General features: G+C 41.1%; 1 protein-coding gene across 1 annotated transcript in view; it reads right to left on the bottom strand.

Annotated features, from left to right (window-relative positions):
* The window catches only part of rab27b (RAB27B, member RAS oncogene family), a 65,506-nt gene extending 46,865 nt beyond the window's left edge, over nt 1–18,641 (bottom strand). The window contains exon 1 of the mRNA XM_056403451.1: nt 18,321–18,641. The gene's annotated coding sequence lies outside the window, so the exon portion shown is untranslated. The remainder of the gene's footprint in view (nt 1–18,320) is intronic.
* Between the last annotated feature and the right edge of the window lie 282 nt (nt 18,642–18,923).

Genomic DNA, 18,923 nt, shown 5'->3' on the forward strand with positions numbered 1-18,923 from the left:
TCTGAGGAAACAAATTTAGTAATGTGGGTACAAATGACTAAATCAGGGTAATGAAATGAGTACTATGTTATAATTACTCATTTTTGAATGAATGATTTATTAAAGATTTCTCTCCATTTTAACAGATATTTGTTACGTGTTTTAAGACAATACATGAAACATCTAAGCTTCCTCAACTTGTTTCCAACTTTGATATTTAAGGTGTATTTAAATGCTGTCCTTCCACGGTCTGCAGAATGAATAAATAACCTAAGTGTGGATGTATGGCAGGAAGCTGCAGTGACTCCCAGTGGATTCAGCTCTATATGACCTCAGCCATAAATAATGAATTCCTCCTCCAAACCATCCAGAGAGGAGAGTGAGTCTGACTATAGTTTGTAGGCTGCTGCCTGTGGACCGCAACTCATCTGAAGGCCAATGTCTCTGTGACGTTAATGAGGAAAAGACAGTGGATAGATGATGATGATGAGGATGAAGAGGAGGAGAGAGAGGAGGATGAAACTAAATGATTAAATGTTTTTATATCTAAACTGCAGCTTTAATTATGGATATAGAACAATCTGGTATTCCTTGGACGGGCCCCTTGGGATCAGGGCCGAATTACATGATGAACAAGCTGCAGGAGGTGATGCTTTCAGTCCGCCACTGTTGATTTAAACAGCTGTTTACTGAAAAGTACATGTGCAAGTACTAAAATGACACGTTATAAACATTGCTGCAATACATTTTTAAAAAAAGGGAGAGGGAGGGGTTGAAGAAAAATATATGATGAGGTTACAGAAAAACTTTTAGGCAAAAGTGCATTAAAAAGTCAACTTATAAGGAGCGCATCATTACAGTGTTCCTGAGTGAGAATCACACCAGAGCTCCAATGTCCAAAGCAACAAGAAATTGCTTCCCTACTGCACCCAGCGACCGCACGCGCTCCAGGTTAAGGTTATAGCAGTTTGCAAACACTGTTGTGACGCGTTACTGCCACCAACTGGAATAGAGTGTGGATCAGGAAAAGTGTATGCGTGGAACACCAGAACGATGTAGACTCCAAATATAGTTTGAGTGAAACGGTGTGCACGTCTGTACGACAAGAGAAAAGTCTGGATTTGTCAGTGGACGTCAGCGTGTATGTCCCCGCATTAACTAACCATCAACTCTAAACACACCGCTGCCTTCCTCAGTGCAGCCTCACAAGCAGACCAAACGTAGACAATTAATCAAATATGACAATCATTTCAAAATAGTAATAGTAATATGCCAAGGTAAATGCGTAGTGTGTTTTCTGTACTATTCACAAACTGCTACACCCCCCCCCCGACTCTCTGCCTGTAGCATGTACTGTATCTGTGGAGGGAGGGTCACGTTACATTTCCACCGCATGTATATTTATTTTATTATAATATTATGAGTTTCCAGCAACGTCGCAGATAACTTCCACTTAACGGACTGAATGGGAGCGCCCGGTCGACCTGTGGCTGGTTTCTTCACTATCTTTTACACCACTAACCTACAGACCCTGACCTTTCACAGGCAGGTGAAGGGAGATCTTTGTTGAATAGAAGTGTAATGTGACCATGCTTTTACAGAGAGTCAGCTGAGTGCGTTGAGTTGTCACCTCTCTGAACATGGAGCTTTGCCCTCCAGCAGCCACTGACCCCCCCCCCCCACCCCCACCCTAACCCAACCCCCACCCCACCCCCACGCCCGTCCTCTGCTGCAGCTGCTGATTTGGCTCCTTTCCTTTGTTTCATTCTCTCGCAGGACTTTTTTTATGTGACTTTGGTTTTCATTCCATAAAAACTCGGTCTGAAATATAATGAAGTACGATCCTAAAATAAAATAGTAAAATGAAACGAGCAAATGAAACTTGTGCTTTGATCATCTCGCTACCTTGAGCTCCTGTAGAGAGAAGCGTTTTGATTGGATGTGAGGTCTTGAAGTCTGTGAAGCTTTAATTAAACAGAGCTCGTTACCCAATCGGGAGCCAGCAGTTTAGATTAAAAGCTCTCTGATTGCAGTCTGAAAATTCTGAACGAAAAAAAAATTTAAAAAATCTAATTAGGACTGTGAATTTGAAAACACACCTTCATTACAACAATTAAAAGCATAAATCATTCGAAAAGGACACGACGCCAAACAACGGAGAGACGCCACCTCTTCTTCTCCGTCCTCAGAGAGCCGGGGAGAGTGCAGTGGGAGGGATGGCAGCAGCAGATGTAGCATCGTGACCAGTAACTCTTTGCACTTGGAAAACAACTCCACACCACTCCTCCTCCTCCTCCTCCTCCTCCTCGTTTTCTCTCCTTTCTTCACCTTCTCTCTCCCTTCTCTCCTTCTGCCTCCGTCACCAGGCAACTGGCCTTTCCTCCCTCCCTCTGCTTTTTCTCGTTCTCTCACATCTTTGTCACTCCCCCTTTTTCACATGCATCAAACCTCTCTCCCTCCCTGCCCATGCATCATATGTAAGGTTTATACTCAATGTTTTACGATGTGATGGATTATGAAATGAGCCAAGATATCTGTCCAATAATTTCATCACTTAAACCCTATTTCAGAAGCAACATGTGACATCCCTGCTCTCTCACCTCTCTGATAGAGAAACCCGATCTCTGAAAAATGTCATCCACCTATAAATAATCTGAATTATAAAACACATTTTGTAGTAAACGTCATGCAACTTGGATTCATTGATAGTTAACACATCTGTAAAGTGTTCACTGCCAACACAACATGTCTATATAAATACACACTGACCGTGTATTTCATTGGTTTTTCTACAGTACCTGCTTCTGCAACTAAAGCATGATTATCATATTGATGGTTCTGTTCCGGAGGTTTCCCCATAGGAGATTGGTTAGCAGAGACAGGAAGCAGCGTTTTCAAACCAAAACGATCTCCATCAGGACGACCGTCTTAGCTCCCTGTCAGAAACTATCTCCACCCACACTAACACACCTGAAAACACATACATACCTGGGCAATCACGTACACCGGGCATGCGTGAGCCGGTGTAGAAGAGGAAGTAGATCGTCTTCTCTGCAGTTGATTAGTTGCGAAAAATTAAAAAAAAAAAAAATAGAACAAACGAGGACAGATGTAGCGTTAAAATGCAGAAGTGAACTCCTCAACAGCTGCTAGCAACGACAACAAGGTAATGCTTGTATTTCCTTATTCATGTTGCCTTCACCACTGGTAGTCGAGGCCGATGACACCCAATCAGGGAGCGACCGCGGGGTTTCTGCTGTCAGAGGTTTTCGAACTAAAACAGGTTCAGCATCGTTACCAAAAGTTTTATCGTGACGTAGCAGTGTGGACGTATGGACAGAAGGCTTTGTCTGAACCTACCACTGAGCATAAATGAGCCTCAACTCCACAGAAGCAACACACCTAAGGACTCACCTGACGGCCTGCCACCAAAGCGTGGCAGAGAAGCCGAGCCACATAGATTATACAGTCTCACCTGTACACCACAATCTCCAGACAACAGAGCAGGCGTACCACACCACATGGGGAAATAAACTATACCGAGGGGCAACACACACAATTAATGTGAACAATTATCTGGTAGTTCAAATCCCTTCAAACGTTTCTTTTTGTGCCTGTATGTTGATTAATAATCCTTGAAACTAAGAACTTGATTCGATTTTCGATGGAGGACGTTAAAGCATCTGATCAACCAGAGAGCTGAGATCATTTTTAGATAGACCGCCCATGAATTAACAGACTGAAAAGTAATGACATCTATACGTCACTGCCAAGAACGCACCAGGGGACTGAACACAATCTGTACTCGTTTCTCTCATCTCTCATTCATCCTCTCTCTTTGCTTCTTTCAGTCTTTCGTGTGGTAAACGTCTTTTATTCGCTGCTAGATAGTCTCAGGATGAATCGTCTGTTCTGTCTTTATTTCTACCTCCACATCCTTCATCTGCAACGTCAGGGATTCCTCTCCTAGTGTTTGGAAGATGAAAATGATTCAGTCTCTCTTCTGTCTTTCTGTAGCCTGCCGTGACAGATAGAGATTTTTTTTAAATACTTTTGCATCAAACAGGCTTTGATGCGGAGATGTAGGAACTTGGAGGCAGAACCCCTGTACAGCCTTTACAATGTCCTTTGGTTCTGGGGGAAACCTTGACATTTTCATTTTTCTGCACATTATATATATATTATTTTTATTTTTATTGTTTTTCATTACCGCTCTCTCCACTTTGACAGACAGGAGTCGGACCAGGGCAGAGTGATCCCCTATTAAATTGCTGCCTTGACATTTTGTGATATGGCAGCATCTCTCTTCTTTGTCTCTTCCATGCCGTGAGAATAAAAGGTGTCTGCTTTAACACTTCGGAGGGACATTTCCACAGAACTGGATTCATATTTTCCTCCACCACAGAGCTAAATAAGACTGATGGAAGAAAAAGAGCATGAAATGTAACTTCCACTTATGTGGAAGAAAGATGGGAGTGCACTAGACATTAATGTGTTTTCATTTCGCTGATGTTCAGCTCGATCTGAACACAGGCAGAAGATGGTATCACAATCAGAGTAATCTGTTCCAGAGCGAGCCAGTAGAGACAGTTCTCTAAAGCGAGGCTCAAACAGGGGCAGGGTTAGATGTTCAGAGGTTTACAATAAGGCATGAACATTGAAAGTTCAGTCTCCTTGAGCAAGGCACTTGCATAACCAGGATTATTAGAGGTTCAGTTGTCTGCAATGCCAATGGAATCGCTGTGATACGCAGATTAGCTGGGGCCACGTACATCTGCACAGATGTTTCCAATCAAATTCAACAATGGTGAACTTTGATCCTAGAATTTGACCTTTTTTTTTTTTTTTTTTAAATCAGACGGAGAGCTGGAGAGTCCAGACGAGAGAGAGGAGCACTAACTGTTCCAGGAGTTTAATGGTACAAATAGATCATTTGAATAAACTATTTTAACAATTTGTCCTATTAGTGACAGAGCTGAGCTAAGAAGCTAATGAGTTCTTTACTGGAGGCAGTGGCAATGCCAAGGGCTGGGGCAGTAAGAGAAAGGGAGAGAAAATGGAGAGATTATGGCATGATAATAGTCGCTTTTATGACTGACTAGCACTTGCTTGGCTGGTTAGTGAGTTAGCAGCTAGCTCACCAGCTACAGCAGATCATTAACTAGCCCTGACAGTAGTATGTTACAATTTACCAACTAGCCCATGTCAATCCAACAACCAGCCATCGCTAATGTATCAGCGCAGGTATGTATTCTGTTTGAAGCACGGCTTAATTGTCATTTAGTTACTGTTCTCTTTTGTGAAAGACAGAAATCAGTGGAACAAGAACGTGCAAAATATGACCCAACTCCAACTGCCAGGTCCTATCACAGCGTGCTTTGAATCGCACGTTACAGGTTCGTTATTGACCAAGTTGAAATTTCAAGCAGGCAGACCAGAAAACCAGCAAAATAAAATCACAAAAGTCGCTCATAAAATTAAAAAAATGGACTCATCAAAAGCCGATATATTTGTCCAATAGCAAGGCACTAACACTGACACGGTTGGACACTAACATGCCAGGATCTGAACTTCACTTTCCTGAAGCAATGTGCTAATACCACCAGGGTTATACAGGTGCTAATACCACCAGGGTTATACAGGTGCTAATACCACCAGGGTTATACAGGTGCTAATACCACCAGGGTTATACAGTGGGTTCAGCTCTCTAAGATAAGGGACAAACACTGCCATCCATGACAGATCACCGTGTTGACCAATACTGTGTAAAGTATGCACAAGAATATTTTATTCATACTGGATGTTTTTAGGAAGTGTTTATTTGCCTGGTAATCTGACTGTGCTGTAAAGGGAAGTCACAGATGAGAAATTAAATGCAGCTTATTAATAATTAATATCACCAGCAGCAGTGGATGTACTATATTCACAGAAACGTTAGACTGGGGAGCTCCCAGTGTGTGTGTGTGTGTGTGTGTGTCTGTGTGTGTGTGTGTAGATGAGGGCTGTGTTTTTGTCTCAAATGTTGAGTCTTATCCTGTTTGGCTGCATGTGATCCCAGGTGTGTGAGACTTCTAAAATCAATACCGACGTTTCAGGGATGTTGTTTCAGTGCGAGTGTCATGCGTCTGCGTTTGTCTTCCAACAATCTGATGTCCAAACTGCTGCGGAGATGCATCATACGACTTTCCCACAAGTCACATGACGATTTGCGGTAAAGGTGGGATGCACCACGAGTTAATGAATGAAATCTATGAAACCTAGCATACAGACAAGACAGGAAGATGCAGATATCAATATTTGCCAGTAGTAGAATTAGACAATGATATCTAAGCCATTAGTATTTGTTTAATATAATCAGATATGAAAAACACTTTATTTCTTAGAACATTTGTTTTAAATGTAATTTTGTCCATGTTTGTCATATTGTGCTAAATATCAATAGTGACTAATGTTTTTATTGATAAGGTAATAATGATTTCAACCAATGCGTCCGGCTTTTTAGTCAAAGATGACAGTAACACATCTAACTACATTTTAAACACTCAGCAGATATCAATGTAAACACCACAAAACAAAAATATATTAAACTTGAATGAAAAGAAATGATTGTTGTTTGTTTGTTTGCCTGATGTAGCTACATTGTAAACTGGCTGACTCACTTTGCACATCTGTAAATGGTGTCTGCCAATTATATTCCTTGTTAGAGTCTAAATAATTAGTTGTCCCTACTGTAAGTTTTCACTATTTGTGTTTGTACTTCCCTATTCATGAGCATTGTTTGCTTTGTTATTGGTCATTATCAGAGAATTCCCTCTGGCCAATTAGGGCAGCTTGTTAGAGGGCAGCTCTTCAATGCTTTATATTTGTGACCAGAGCTGCAGCTACTGTTCACACTGAATTCATGTCCTCTGGATTTTTTTCAGGTCAGTGGCTGTTTTAGCAACAAGAGAGAGGAGTTTGGAAAATTTTGAATTCTTTTTATACTTTTTTTTCCAACTGAGCTGTTTTCCTGTCAGCGACATGGAGAAGGTTTTACAACTGCATTTTTAAAAAGCGTTTCAGAATCTGATTGGGGAAATAAAAAGGTAACACTTTATTTGAGGGATGGTTGATTTCCTGTTCATTACAGAGGAAGTTTCTTGAGATGAAATCTAATGTCATGGAAACCAGAGACAGAGTTGTGGGGTTAGTTTAGTATGGCTAGTTAAAAGCCAGGTTGAAAGGATCAAATATTATAACAACCGAACAGAGAGCTATTAGGACCTACTGTATATGTCTCAGTAATGTAGTTAGAATTTTTATTTGTACTTAACCGTGAACTGAAAAGGCCTTTTTTTGTTATAGATCAGCTGCGGTCTTTTCCATTTCATGTTGTAAAGGCTGTGAGGTTTTTTTTTTTTTTTTTTTTTTTTTATTCCTCGTGTCCCTCGTCTCTCCTCTCCTCTCAAGTTGAGAAGAGTTTGCTTGATGTACATCAGAAGTCTCTGCACGGTTCATTGTCGGGACGACTTCAAGGGAAAACCGTGCTAGTTTGGATACGAGCGAACCCAAAGAGAGTTGCGTGAGAGAGAGGTAGAAAGAGAGAGAGAAGCAGCAGGAGAGACGAGCGGGAGATGAATCACATTCGAAGAAGAAGACAGGGTGAAAATGAAGTGTGGAGCAGGGAAAGAGAGGGATTAAGTGAAAGAAAGTCAGATTCTGAAAGAACAAACCCTGCCGCTTTAAACACCCGTTCACATCTAGTCAGATAAATACTAGCCAGCCACAAATTAGGGTGATAGGGGGATATGAATAAAATCTTTTAGTACGCTGTGATTTAATGTCACAATAAAATATAGAAATCTATGTGCTTCATTACAATGAGCCAAAAATATCCTAGAAATTCAATTTTGCCATAAAACAGATCTGCACTATGATTTAAAACTTTTTCACAGCAGAGGTTTTGTCACTGCAGGACGAGCACGTGATACTAATAACAGCAACAATGGCTTCCATTCGTCCCAGTAAGGTAAGACAGTGAAGGACCTACATGGAATTTAACCATCATTATTCAGCTCATTTACACCCGTGATTGTCCCACTGTGACATGTCAAAATATCCTCTACCAGATCTTCACATTTTTTGACTCGCTGCGCTTGTTTCTTTTTTAGCTGGGCTAGTTTCAATAACGTCTTAGTATAGTTTTCTGCTCACTGACGAGGGAGGCTAATTGGCATATTCATGACTGCATCATATTTGCATTGAGCTGCTTTCAGCCCTTTGTCTGCTCACTTCTCTCCTGCTCTCTGTGCTCATATACACAGTATTTGAATACAGCCGAGCTCATAATCAAACTGCTCTTATTTACATGTTTTTGTGTTCGGTGACTGAAACGCAGTCCATTTCCAAGCTGCTGCTAAGATCCTGATTTGGTCACCATGACGTCGTCTGACAAAATCACCAGACGCATAAGTTAAAGACAAAGACTGTGCTGGGATTTCAGACGGATTAACTTGTATAATAATCACTCAGAGAGACGGAGAAGCTCATTAACGTTCAGCTGCCATGCAGTCAGGCGAACGGCAGTTTGCGCCAATTCATTTTTGTAAGAGCGACAGCCAATGGGGAAACTCCGGCCGACAGGTGGGAGAACTTCATCACTCAGTCGGATGGCGTTCAGTGTAACTTCTCGTCACTCAGGTTTCTCATGTTTGGTAATTACGACTGATGCTTCATTGTGTCCCACTGGCACAAATCTTCTTCTTTGTCAAAACCTGTGGCCTACATTACCCACAAAGCACCTCATAGTGACCACTGAGGGTTTGGTGAGGGATTCCAGTAAATTCTGCTAGTAACAGCTAACGTAGCCTCGAGCTGCTGGTTAACTCCAAAGACGCAGATTTTTTTTTTCATTTTCAAGCTCGTGGTCTTCGGTCCCTGTCGAAGCTGACTTAATGACATCACTTGAGGAAATTTACCAGACTTCACACAGCTCCCTCTGAAGGCTTTACACAACTCACATGCAGTAGCACTCCAAGACCTACAAACAGATTTTGATGTGAAAAAACTAAAGAACAAGCCAAAAAAGCTCAAACAAAGACCTGCGTCTCAGGTGTCAAGTTATACCGTCCAGTTACTGAAAGGCAATCCACAGCCTCCAGCCAATCCCAACCAGTGGCAGTGGCAAAGGTGTAACAGCCAAGAAGGCGGACAATTCATGCAAGTTATGTAAAAAGTGGCTTATGTTGAACTGTTCCGATATAGAGTAAAAGGCATCTGAGAAATAAATTTTACATTATACATTGACATTATCTAATTTGGCTGACGCAGAAAGTAAAAAAAAAAAACCCAGTTCATTTTAAAGTTACACGTTATCCAGAGACTTCAGTGTCCTGTTGCCTGACTTCATATTCGGAGACCGCAGCATAAAGATGGAGAAATCCTTCAGAGAACAGTGAACCTCTGCTGTATATAAATCAACATTAGCCTCCATCATTAAAACAGCACTAGAGGGCGAGGAGTCCCTGTCATGAGAAGTTGTAATCCTGGTATTTATGAGTGAGGATAAAAGTGGCAGCTGAGGGGAGAGGATGTACTGCCGAGCTGATTTACTGTCCGGAGGACCAGTCTTCATTATTGATCCTGCACTGGTCATACCCACATCTCCTGTTCTCGCCCTTTCAATCTGCCCATTTCTCCATCCCTCTCTGTGGCATAGCAAACTTCTGGGAATGTTTTTTTTTTTTTTTTTTTTAACAGCTTCAGGAATAAATAATAAATTGGCTAGGCTGATATTAGCTAATTAAGCTCCTCGCCAACATGGTTTTGGCAAATGAGCAACAACAAACTGAAGTACAGAAATGTCATATATTTCTGAACTAAAGTAGAAGTTGTCTCTGAGTGAAAAATTTATTTTAGCCAATTTATTATTTATCAGCATCAACTTCAAAATCCAATATCACTCAGGAACCCAGTCTGGTTTGTTTGTTTTTTTTTAAATGCATTTGCATTACATTTGTGTTTCTCATGCTTTTAAGAAAAAGTCATTCAAGCAGGTTATTTCTCACTGTCAGAATAATATGAGTCTTATCTGATCCTGCACCCCTGTTGGCAGGACCTCATTTGTCAGTGTCTTTCAAAATGCATATGACCATTCAGATATGCGTTTTCAGATTAGCCACGTCTAAACCTGAGCACACCTCAACCTCAATCACTTAAGCTTATAGTTCAGATCAGGGGATCCCACCGTCCCACGCGACCTCCTCCCTGACAGGTTTGGAGATGTTAAACCACAATGTCAGATATGTCAAATATTCTCATGTCATTCGCTGCTGCTCCGTTTGTGTTTATCCGCCTCCAGACAGCCAACACACCAACAGTGTGTCAGTTGTAAGCTAGCTAGCAACTTGTCTTCATCTCAGCCTGTGAGCGATCTGAAAGAGCGAAGATTTTTGACCTGCACTGACAAATGTTTGCATCAAGTCACAACCTCCCCGGGTAAATTTGCGTCTAATTGCGTCTTTCCATGGACTTGGGAATGGCACTGCCTTGAGACTAACTGTTGTGCAACGCTTTTCCGGTTCTTCTTCTGGGAACAGTTTTAGCTCAACACATACTATAAATACACTTCGTTTGGATTTCATCTTTTGCAGCATCTTGACATTTTCTATAAAACGACCTCAGTTGAACAGTTTGTGTTAAACTCTCGGAGTCCGTCATCAGTCTTTGTCATCCTAAGTCTTTTAAACCCTGGCTCTCCCTCACACCCACATCCTGTTTATCCGGCTGTGAATTATACAGACTGACTGGACTCAACTGAGTGAGACACTGGAGATCCAGTCGTTAACCTGAATGTGTCACAGCATCTCCATCCTTGAGACAACAAGAAAAGACAAGTACAAACAATACAGAGACCCTAAAGCAACACGAAGGGTTGGACTGGTTATATACACAGTACCGGTCACACACTTTGGACACACTTTAATGGGAAAGTGTGTCCCAAACATTTGACTGGTACTGTGTGCTGTTTCATTATTAACTATTAACTATTAGTTTCAATGGATCACGTTTAATCATGACAACTACACAATGTTTTAAACTAGCCAGTCAACTAGTAGCATCGGTTCACTGCCTAATCCATACGCTGATAATTGTCAGACATGACTGTCGATGGGCCTGACACCTGGACACAACAGCTGATCGTCACTCCACAATATGACAAATATCATAACCAAACAGTTGTGCCCCTAATTTAAACACAGAATGTCAAACTCTATATCTATGTGTATATGATAACAAAATAGTTTCATAATATTTTATGCTGGAAACACATATGTAATCCTATGAATGATATTCTCCAGATGACAGGGAACATGCTTGTGTGGGACAGACCCCAACACACTCACTTCACATAAGGATAAGCAGAAGCCCTTTACGTTTAAGAAGCTCAAACCGCTGTATTCTTGGGAGGTGAATGTCATCAGTTTTGCAGACATGAGTCATAAAATAGCTGTGAAACCTTAACCTGATGAAAGGAGCATGAATGTCTGTGCCAGATTTCAAGGCAGCATTTCCTGTAGTTTCACTCAGAACCAAAAATGTTCAGCTGAAATGCCAACCCGACGGTCACCGGCACCGCTGCAGCCACGCCGCTAACATGCTACTGAGGAAAATAACTTGAAATGACGAATCATTTAGCAAAGCTGCTGATGGATGACCTAATCGTTCCACCTCTATTTTAATATGAGCCGAAGTGGCAGATACACAGGGACTTGGTGTTGTATTCAAGTGCTGCATTAAGTGCTGAGAATCCAGCCAATACGAATCTTGTTTCTTCATCTTTGAGGCCGTTTTCCTGACATTTCATGAAGATCCTTTGCTGTGCAGTCCTTCAGGTGGCATACATTATTCTTCGAGGTTTTGCAGCCAATGATACATGCTAAGGACACATCGTTGAGGTGTTGCAGCATGGACTAGAATAGCAGGTAGCAGTCAGGGCTACACAGACAACAAAGAGGGTTTACAGCAGAACCATCAGAATCATCCAGTTTTGGCCTGTTGTTAGCTGAAAGCTGCTGTCTGGTGTGATGAATCCCTGCCACAACTGAGTATTGAGTTTATACTGACCAGCTTTTATTCATTCCAGCTCCCGGTTGCAATTTAGCTCATTAGCTCTGTGAAGAAATGTGGGTTTTTTGGCTCCAACCAGCCATTGAGCTTTAACTCTTTCTGCCAAGAATCATTCCTATCACTAAAACTTAATTCCGCTCACAGACAGTACTCCCAGGAAAGAACACACACACACACTAGAATTGGAGAGGAGTGTTACTGCAGTCAGGCCCCTCGGTATCAGGTGGAAATCTTATCTATGCATTAATCATCTTAGGAAAGGCTGAATCCTGCTGTTCCTGGTCAATACACTGCAGGTGGGCGGCAGGAGGAGGAGGAGGAGAGCGAGACAGTGGCAGAGACAAAGAGAGACAGAGAGCGAGAAGAAAAGGGCACACTGGTTAGCAGGAGCCCCGTCCCAGAGTTAAAAGGTCAGAGAGAATCATCACAGCAAAACACCTAACCTCAACTCTCACGGTCCTCCCTGGATTCACCTCAAAAGTACAGCTGGATTTTCAAACATTACCATGGCAACTGATGAAAGTGCACCTCATGGAGACTAAATAACGGTGGCATAAAAGAGCTACAGGCCTGAACATGTGGGAATAGTTTGACTTAGAGTTGTTGTCATACCATTTTTTTTCCTTACGCATTACAATACATGTGTATTGGCCAATACGGCGAAACAATCCAATACCATTGCGTTAAAGTTACTACCCCTGTATGGATGTGATAGTGCTGTCGTTGCTGTGTGGCATGGCTCAGGTTAAACATTTAGTAAAACATTAACAGATACCAGAATGCTACAGAATCTTTTTTTTTTTAATCTAATTTGACTTTTAGTCATAGAAAAATAAATCTAGGAATAAATAACAATTCCTATTGTCCGAACACCATTGCCACAGCTCCAAATTAAAGTCTTATATACTGTACAGTTGCATTTCTACTGGTGGGACTTTCCAGCTGTAACATGTCGCCAAACTGCTGACATGTTGCTAACAGCTAAAGTTACACTATTTAACAGAAATCAATTCTTCTTCGCCGCTATAAAACAGTATTTGCCAATGGCTACACAGCGCAACTTCCTGTGTAGACTAATGTTTTAGAGCAACGAGGGAAGACTTCATTTCCAGGAAAATTTCTGGTTTATCTGGGTGTGAAACTATTTTACCTGGTATGAAACTAGTTTATCAATAAATTGAGTGGTATCCGATTGGTATAGACTCGTGTAATCGCTGATACCTGCAGTATTTTAGGAAGTATCAGAGGCATTCTTCATACTAGTGTCGGTATCAGACAACTCTACTTTCAACTTCAACCAGTGCATAAGTAACTTTACAGAAGCCCTCTGTGGGAAGATTTGAAATAGAAGAAATGGGAACAATTCAAACTGTACATGGATGAAGAGGGATATGTGAATCACCACAGAGGCACTATTTCTCAAACTAAAGGTGGTGGGATGATTAACAAGATCTGAAGAAACATTTCTGCTGCACAACATTCTCTTTATTTTTCAGACTTTTTCAAAACTAGCTTTTTTCTTATTTGAAGCTGGATAGTTTTTACTCAGGGCTGATTTTTGGACATTGTGGTGCCCTATACGAGACATCCCCCTGTGCCCAACAGGGGATTTCATATTTTCTTTACAATTCAGGATATGGTATGGAACATAACCTGTGTATGTACTGAATGATTCTGACAATATTCCACATGGTCTTTGTCTATACGAGCGTCTTTGACGCCTCCACAGACAGTCCCTGTCGTCTCTGTACTGAGCTGCAGGTATTGAGTGTGAGACGTTCACCTCCAGCCGTCCTGACCACGTTTTATCATCCTATCCTATTCTCCAGCTCACAATGCAGCCCTTAGACCTGCGTTAAAATGTGTGAGGCAGTTTAGATATGTTTTACAGCTAAAAAGCTCTGCATTAACAAAATGTAACCTGCTGGTTTCCTATTATATTTTATATGGTGGTGTCCTGTAATAATGTCTGAGAGAGAATGTCAGTGTGGCTCTTTTACAGAAAGGTCCGACAGACACACTTTCTGCTGTTATTTTTCACCAAACCGCAGCACTTTAGAGGTGTGTAAAGTGCTGCTGTAAAATGTCACTGAAACAGACACGACTGTATCTTTCACTGCTGCTCGCTGCCATATAATGAACTGAAATTGGCTTTTTTTAAAATTATTTTGTGGGTCGCTCGCTCACTGCGTTATAAGGATGGGTGATTCCAGGTGGAAAACATCTTCTGAGTCTTTTCTTTAACTTGCCAAGTTACATGACTGGAGCTGAAGATGCCTCTGTGCACACAGTAGGGTGTCGTATCTCCATAATGGCTCTTGCCAGTGTAAATCGTAATATGATGTTTGTAAGTAACCTGGTTATATTTTCACACAGCAGTGCGAGCAAATGAACAGCACAAACATACCAAGCAGCTTATAATCAACAGGCAGTAGTTTCGATTAATGACATGAAAAATGTCAGTCCCCAGAGTCTGACTGGAGGCTCTTCTCAGCATCAGGTGTTGCGAGCAGCGGGATCTTAGTTTTAGTTTTTTTATAAAAGGTCCATATTTTACACTTTTTCTGTGTTTTATTTGAAGTGTTGATCCATTTTAAGAACCAAAAACCATCTCAGTGTGGTTTTACATCTCCTCTCTCAGGATTCTCTCTGGAGCTCTGGTAACAACAGGTCAGTGAGCCAATCAGAAGAGAGGAGGCTCTTAGCCTCTCTTCTGATTGGATGACTGTTTTCTTATTGAGTGAATAAAAATTTGTCAGATTTCAGGTAAACACTCAGAGAAACCAAATCCACCAAAGTTGGATGGTGGGTCCAGGTGTAGTGAGTGTTTCGTTGTGACATCACAAAGTTACTGAAGTTCCGACAGCGTTTTAAGGCTCAGTGTCTGAATACAGGCTGTGTGCGTTTCTCTGTGGACTGAGCGCTTTGATACTTTCACAGTATTAATATAGAACCTAGACCTGCTTTATGATCAAAAAAAGACATGGATATATTTCACTTGAATGTAACTCTCACTTCTGTGACAAATAAACAGTCTGAAAATGAAAAATTAGCCTTTAGTTTAACTGCCTAACATTTTACAGACACAGGAACACATTGCTTGGCTTTAAGTAGTATTAGTATTTCATATTTAAACCTGACAGGACGTGGATGCAGCATCAGACAGAGAAGCTGTACACAAGTGTAGTAAACACTGAAAAAAAAATAGTCGTGTGCACCTGTTGCTGCCATTATTTCTCTTTTTTTTCCTTTGTTTTTGTTGATTCATTTATCTTTTTATGAAATTTTTACAAATGAATAGCAATTTTGAGAAAACTGAGGCCTTCGGTGTATAATAATGACACCAGCAGATAACAACCCCACATCTGTTATTTCCATTATGAGTCCATCAGTAAGGAATCAACTTGGACTGACAGTGGAGACGTGAAACAATAAAGCTGCCAGCAACTCGAGGGACACCGGCTGCATTACCAAAACAATAAAGGCTGCTTCCTCTAATTACCTCTGCTCCCTCCATCTTTGTTTACAAACTGATTTATGAGTCAACAAATATCCAGGGTCTGCCTATGGGATGGAGAGAGACACTCATTACTGTCACAGCGGCAGGGGAGCGTCTAATGTCTACGCATCTGAAATATCATGACGCGTTCAGGGAAACACCTGACTGAAGAGTTTACAGTGCATTTAAAACAAGTGACGAGCTCAGACAAGTCTTGGTATTTGATTTGTAACAGAAGCTTTTAAAAGATGCAAAGATTTCCGTGTGTACACGTGGAGATGTGTGCACTCTAACGGCTCCATCATCAGAGCATAAGATCAACAACTGTGTTAGAAAACATCTACTTCCTTGATAAAATATCCAAAGGTAAAAGCTTTGGACATAAAAACTAACAGACGTCAACTACAACTCCCAAGATGCATTTCCATGAAAGATGTCCAATCACAGAACTTAAAATTGTACCATGTTTTCTGCTAACAGCAAGCTGAAGCTATAAGATAGAACAAACCTCTCTGTGCCTCTGACTGGCTTCTTCTCCATCACAGCAGTAACTAAGCCTCTTGGGTATTGTAGTGCTTAGAGCCATCTGCCACACAGAGCGGATTTTTCACAACCAAAGTTGAAATAATCAAAGCTGATGGCCACAACATTAAACTATAGCACTGTTAAATTATGCAGGAGGCTCCAGTCTAACATTCACACTTCCAAACACATTTCACCCGGACTTTAAAAGACAGGAAACACAATTATGAGGCTAACAGGATTAGTTTATATTCAGTTTGTTTTTTCGTTTTAAACTAAAAATGAAAAAACAGAAACAATATAATGTTACACTTGGCCATTCTATCCTCTGAACTTTTATTTGAAATATTTACCTTTACTTGCGTGCCACCTGACGACCTTTCTCCAGTCTTCGATTCACAAGGAAAAATGAAAATAAGGAATTTGCAAATACCAAAATTTCTTCCGATTTGATGTTTTTGTATTTCGTTTTTTAATTCTGACAAAAAAAATGGAAAAACATCTAAATATTTCTCTCAAACTCTGTGTATTTGTTACTAAATAAGTAACAATTAAAGTTTTTAAAAATATATCTTTCGTGCTATTTATTAAGAGTTTAAAACAAAAAAGCTTAAAAAGACTGATCCACTTCATGAAGCCCATGTGGGTGTGGTTTGCAATTTAAATCACACAAGTTATGTGTCCAACCAAATTTTGTACAAATCTTAACCAGATTTCCAGAAAATCAGCAAAACATAACACAAATTAATCCACATTTCCATCCACTACTCTGATGCAACTTTTGAGGTAAATAGTTGATGGTGCTAATTCACCTTTCAGGTACCAGTCAAATCTCAAACAAACAAAACTGATGTAGAAAATATAATGGAAATTCATTCTCCATGTGATTCCATATGATTTATTCAAAGTCTCTTTCCACTGCACTTTGTCACATTTAGCTTTTATCAATGCACCAACTCCACAGGTGTAAAAACCGTTAAGACTTTTGTTTCATACTAAACTTTAGTATGAAACAAAAGTCCTGAGGGGGAACACCAGACAAAAGCTTTAGTAACTAAAGCTTTTTTTCTGGTGTTTCCCCTCAGGTTTTTTATGCAAAAACTGAAAATGTGCACAAATACAGGTGGACAGAAACACACTTAGTGAATTAGTGGAATTATGTGACATCATCTTTTTTCCTACTGAGCCCCGCCCACTCCAAAACAGTGAGAAAAGCATAAAGAATAAACAGAAATACAGAAATTTCTTATGTAAAATAACCAAAGCTGTTCTGACGTTGGCAGAAAATTGTGTTTTCCAGCAAGAACCCAACAAACGTAGTAAAAAGATGAGTGAGAAAATATGTTTAGGATCTTTAAACATTCCATCTGAAGCTGAACATGTCAATCCAAAACCATGGGTATTAATCTGCTGCTATAACAACCTACGCCACCAGATTTTAGAACAAGGCTGCAGGGACTTGATCCCGTTCAGCCACAAGATCATTAGGGGGTCCCAACACTGATGCTGGGTGCTGAGATCTGGCTCACAGTCAGTGTTCCAGTTCATCCCAAAGGTGTTGGATGAGGCTGAAGTCAGGGCTCTGTGCAGACCAGTCAGGTCAGGTTTTTCCACACCAGAAAACCATTTCTTTATGGAGCTGGCTTTGTGCACAAAAGCACTGCCATGTTGAAACAGAAAAAAAGTCTCTCCAAAATATCACTGTAAGCTTCAAACCATCAAAAACAGCCCCAGACCAAAAGTAGACAGAGACTCCACATTCTTAATTCCTTATTAACCCTTAGAAATCCAGGCTCATACACTGCAACGTTAAGTTTTGCTTGGTGAAGTATCATGACACACACACGTGCACGCACACCCACACAGACTCCAACTACCAACACACTGCACGCTAACTCTTGATCACTTATACACACATGCACACAGTACGCAGTCATTTGCCTTAAGAGCACAAAGGTGCAGCGCTTTGCATGTGCGGGCTGATAAAGGACTGTGGCTTTGGAGGCTGCAGACACCTCGCTCCTCAGCAGCTCCTCCAGCAGCCCTGCACCGGGCTATGACTCATACCTCCTGCCTTGTACTGATGCTGGAACCGACAAGTAACACGGAAACGCACCAATAAACAACAACCAAACAACCATCTACTTCATGCACGAGCCGAGCCTGAAGGGTGCTCCGGGAACATCGTCTTTCTTTTCTGTTGGGCACTTACCTTTCTTTGACGTTATTGAAACAAACTCAGATCCTGCTCTCAGGTGTCTGCTGCTGCTGCTGCTGCTGCTGCTGCTGTTGCTGCTGCTGCCTGGCCAGTTCGTCTCCTCCTCCTCCCCCGAGACGTCGCATCTCTCCCACGGTCCTGATCGGGAGGAAAATCCGCGCAGAGATCACCGAACCTGGCTGGAGCTCGGTGTGACGGCCCGGCAGAGAGTCTGATGTGGGGGCACACTGAGGAAGACTCGGGTTTACCTCTGAGAGTCCAACGAGTCTGATGGATGTCGCTCGGCTTCTTCCTCGAGGGGTGGAGGATTGACGCTCTTGCTGCGTTCAGGGACAGCCTGGAAACTCCTATTTCTCAATATAAGAAGCACTTCTGATGATTCAGTGCTATTACGGAAGCGGTAATGCTTTCACAAGGAAAAAAAATCAGCTCTGTTTCTCTGAATTAACGGGATAATTATCTCGTTGATTCCGAAAAACAGGATTTTTTTTCTTTTGAAAAAGCTTCTCGGAGATTTATTTTATTTTGTTTTATTAATTTATTGGTATTATTTATTATTATTATTATTATTATTTTATTTATTTATTTTTAATAAAC

The sequence above is a fragment of the Seriola aureovittata genome, chromosome 18 (assembly GCF_021018895.1).
Source record: "Seriola aureovittata isolate HTS-2021-v1 ecotype China chromosome 18, ASM2101889v1, whole genome shotgun sequence".
Classification (NCBI taxonomy): domain Eukaryota; kingdom Metazoa; phylum Chordata; class Actinopteri; order Carangiformes; family Carangidae; genus Seriola; species Seriola aureovittata.